Source organism: Gavialis gangeticus, unplaced genomic scaffold (genome assembly GCF_001723915.1).
Source record: "Gavialis gangeticus isolate Ggan-Ray unplaced genomic scaffold, GavGan_comp1, whole genome shotgun sequence".
NCBI classification, from domain to species: Eukaryota; Metazoa; Chordata; order Crocodylia; family Gavialidae; genus Gavialis; species Gavialis gangeticus.
Genome location: NW_017729033.1, coordinates 25,267,670 through 25,272,471, shown reverse-complemented (window position 1 = coordinate 25,272,471; position 4,802 = coordinate 25,267,670).

The window sequence follows — 4,802 nt, the reverse complement described above, 5'->3', positions numbered from 1 at the left end:
TGGCCCCCGCACAGCCATGCACCCTATGTCACAGCCTGGGGCTACTCCCCCCACCACACCCTGCAGTGGGGAGCACACCTACTGGCTCTGACCCCCCCACACCCTGCCCCCATCTCTGCCTGTCTGTCTCTCCCTCGGTAAGGCTCCTGGCCATGCATACGTAGTTGGCTTGGAGCGCTGCGGACAGACAGACGTACAGCCAGAAGTGGTAAGGCTTTTATTATATTAGATTCTGTGGTCCTACCATCTCTCCTGATTTCTGTTTAGTTTCTTTCCTGCTCCCTTCTTGTTTCTTTCTCTTTCTCTTTCAAAAAAAATGATCAAGGCCATTCTATGAGACTTAAGACTTCTCCCATTATTTTGGTGGGTTTCCCCATTGATTTTAATGAGAGTCAGATTTTAGTGGGTCCTATAAGGTTTTCTCACCCTGAATCTGAAGATGATTACAGTTTTTATGTAGACTTCTTAAGAGCAAGTTATGGAACACCAGCATTACAACAAGCAGCTCCATGTTCAGCTTCAAGTCTTTCAGTAAGAGCACAAAAATGTACTTCAAATTTCCTTTTAAAATTGTCCACAGATGCTGAGCCATCATGAAGTCAATGTCACCTTTAAGTGTGTCCCAGGTATATGGTTACTCATTCTGAACTCAAGAAATAAGAGAATTTTTTTTTGTCATTTGTGCTCTTTGCCAAAGAATATTTAACAGCAATGTACCTCTGACATAGTCTACAAAGCAGATTTGCATAGTGACTCACACACTGAAATAGTCTTCTTTGTTTATACACTAAAGCTTTCCTCCAGTAAATGTTTATTCTTTGGATTTATATTAGAAAAAGTTTACTCTATTTTCATAGATCTATAGCTTGTACTACTGTGGCTAATTTTTGTTTTTGATAAGTAGAGGTTATGTTGCTGTCAGGCCTTTATACACTTAAGAAAGGTGATCAAGAAATTGGAAATCGCCATTTCCCTCATAACAGAGATGCCCATTGACATTGGAAAGGTTAACAGTTGTGGCTTCAGACAGAGAGGATAACAAGATAATATTCTGAACGCCAAGGGTCGCGGGGGGAATAGCACTTTTGAGTGTTACTTCTAGAAACAGCATTTTACAGTGGAGCACAGACATCTGTTGGGGAGAGAGTTTTAATGAACAGTGGCTTCTAGAGTCACTTTAAGTGGCACTGATAGGATTTAAAGAGCGTTCCATTCATTTTTCTTCATCCAGAATGGCACAATGTTTTTTGTTTATTTGCTTTGTTTTGTTTTGGTCTGACAATGAGAATACAAACCAAGAACCCAATAATGGCCACTCCCATCAGTGTAAATTTGGAGTTGCATCAATAGAGTTATCGTGCTTGTACATGGATGTCAGAATCTGTTGTTAAGGACTTGATATTTCACCAGTGCAGGTAATGGGAGTTTTGTTCTTAATTTTTTTTCTCAGTTTCCCTGGATTCAGGATCAAGTCCTAATGCAGTTTGGGGTCCCCTCGTCCCTCACTCCATCTATGTTTTTTGCAAGCCTAAGACTTTAATAAAGTCTATATATGTTGTGTAATTTTATCAGACACGTAATTTGAGCTTGTATGGAAAGGTTTTTTTTCCTTTATAAACCTACGCTGCGAGGTGGTGGTGGTGGTGGGGGGGGGTTCTCTTCACCACTGCCAGTAATTGGTTTAATGACAAATGAATAGGACCCAGAGGTTTCATGACATTTTAATGAATGGAGAAATAGATTCCTATAATGGAAGAAGAGACTGTGTACCTGTTAGTTCCTTGAAGCAGTTTCCCTTGTTGACCAGCATCACCTAGGACTTATTTAAAGTCAAATGAATCTGCTGCTTTTCACCCAGGAGCTAATTTCTTGTAGGCATCCTTTTGATCGCAATAATTCCCTTTGTGAAGAATGAGCTATATAGCTGGCAGTCACTGGCATACTGTTGGCACTGAAACCTATGGGATGTTGCTACTTTTGCAAGTGATTTCTTGTAGATCTTGAAGTAGTGGGGAGAAAACTCTCTGGTCCATCTGATGAGACTTTTAGGGAGGACTGGTTATTCATTAATACTCTGGGTTTGTTGGCTATGACTCAGCATAAAATTTTTTTAAATAGTAGAAAATTTGAATTTTAATATAGAACTATTAGCAACTGATAAAGACAAATCACTGGAAAGTCGGTCATGCCAAAGAAGCATCTTTGTAAACATACAGTTTGTACAGATAAAAATCTATTAGGGAGAGCATACTATATGCCGCTTTCCATTCTCAGTATGGAATGACTGAGCCTACTACCCCTTCTTGCTAAAGGTCTCTTGCTTTTGGTTCAAGGGAATTACTTCCTGTAGGTGGCAGCATGTTAATCTCTTCTGGCTCGGTTCCAGCAGTGATGTGGAAAATAATGTTCCTTTAAATTGCCATTGAAAAAACAGAAAAGAAGGGAAAATCACAATGATTGATTTTTATTAGCAAGGATATAAATTTGGTTTTATGAGTCATAATTTGGCATTTTCAAAAAATGTTCCGGATTCAGAAAATGCTAACTCTTGTTAATATCTATAATGAAGGTTAACGGTTAGATTTTTTGAACTAGCCATTGGTGATTACTGTGTAAATTGCACAAAGTGTATCCATAGGAATAGTCCTGGTTGCGGGCAGAACATTCAAAGTAGAAATATTGCGCTTTTGCTATTGAATATCAACTACATCTGCATTTCTCCCCTAACAGACAAAATGTGTGCTGGCACACAGAAAATATACATGTGCTTGCCTTCTCTGTAAGACTTCTTTAAGCATAAAGTGAGCAACTGTCTTGGACTTCTTCTCTTGTAGATATGAAACTGTCTGAAGTAAATATAGATCAGAGGCATAAAGGTTTTTATAAAAAAAGATAAATATAGCTGCAATATAGGCTTCCTTGTGGAAAAGTATTTCACACACAGAATCTGGCATATACACAAGTAGAAACTGAAATGATTAGACCTTGGTTTGTGAACTATATTACTGCATGGCATTTGAGCTATTAAGAAAGTAAAGGAATAAAATGTTTAAGTGCCAGATCCTTCTTCAGATTAAGATTGACAGGCCCTGAGATCTACAACGGACACGATGCATAGTAAAATTAAGTTACAAGGAAGAAACACCATAGACTTGTTAAGAACAAATCATGTCACACCATTAATTCCCCTTTTTGACACAGTAACTGACCCAATGGATACAGGCAACGCAGAAGGTATAGCATAGGGTAGGTAGAATTAACTGTTTGGAAAAGACCTGAAGGATCATCCAGATCAGGGATATCAAATATATGGCCTGTGGGCCAGATCCAGCCCACAGAGCCAGATCATCCAGCCCTCAGCCTTAATAGGGGAGACCTTCCTGTAGCTAAAGCCAAGCACCTGGGTGCGACTAGAGGCGCTGGAGACCCAAGAGCAACACGGGAAGAAGCTCAGCACAGCAGTTTGTTCCTGTAGTGGCAGCCAAGTGCCTGGGCAGTCACTGTGATGTTGGAGCCGCAGCAGCATTGCGAGTAGGAGCCCAGCACTAGAGGTAGAAACCCAGAATCGTGGCTTGTTCCTGTAGTGGCAGCCAAGCATCTGGGATGCTGGGCTTCTTCCTGCCAGGTCCTAGACTGAAAGGGGACTGGAGGAGAGGGGGAAGAGAGAAGGAGGACATAGGCCCAATCTGGCCGTGGCGTTGCCCCATTCATGCAGCCCATGCACCAATCCTACACAGTGGCCCGTTCAGTGGTGTATTAGCATGGTGTTTGCCCGGCATGCTACTGCACAGCGTTATTAGGCTATGGCGTTTGTTAGCATCTTGTGTAGATGCACCCACTGCATGCTTGTGAGGCTGGAGTAACAGCTTGGCCACCACTTGTTTTGAAAGATATAGACAAATTGAAGAGAGTCTAGTGGAAATGAAGAAAAATGATAAGAGGTTGAAGTTCAAAGGACAAGAAACTCAGCTAATATAAATCAGTCCAGCTTCACTGGCATCAAAAAAAATAGACTGATCTACACCTAAAGAGCAGCAGGTTCAAAGCATTTAGTCTTTTAATTTCTAATCTAACCTTAACCGTTGTTAATTTGTGTTAAGTTTTTAGTGTTGTCAAGTTTTCCCTAAATGTTACAGAAATAAATATATCTGAATGTCATGCTTTAACCTTTCTTAATTTAAACTTGCATATCTACAGAATTAATATTTTGGTTAATATTTAATAGTTATTTAAATGTGGATTAATTTAAAATTGATACAAGGCAAAATGAACCTGTGGAACCTATTATTACAATATATTATTGAAGCCAAATGCATAAAAAGATAAAAGAAAGAGATCTAGATAATGAGAATATCTACAGTTACAATAAAAGGAACAAAAATTCATAAAGGGTATATTCTTTGGGGCATAAACCAAACATTAAATGCCTGGCTGTAGAAAGGGGAAAAACAACCTCTTATGGTCAGGTTTAATTATCTTATACTGGGTTTTCTTTACTGTTTCTTTTGAAACATCTGGTATTGGACACTATCAGACTGATGATACCAGGTTAGGTAACCTGGTATCATCAGGTTTATCTAACCTGCAGTTAGATAATCTATATCGATCATGCAGTATATCAGTTACTTTGTCCCTTATTTAAATTTGATGCAAGATATTATGTTTAAGGAATTCTCATCTTTAAGATGCATAGCACTGACCTCAAATGCCTATTTATTGTCAGACAAGATTATTTGGGTAAATCCAATATCTTTTATTGGAGCAACTAAAATATTTGGAAAAATTCTTCTTTGCAAGCTTTT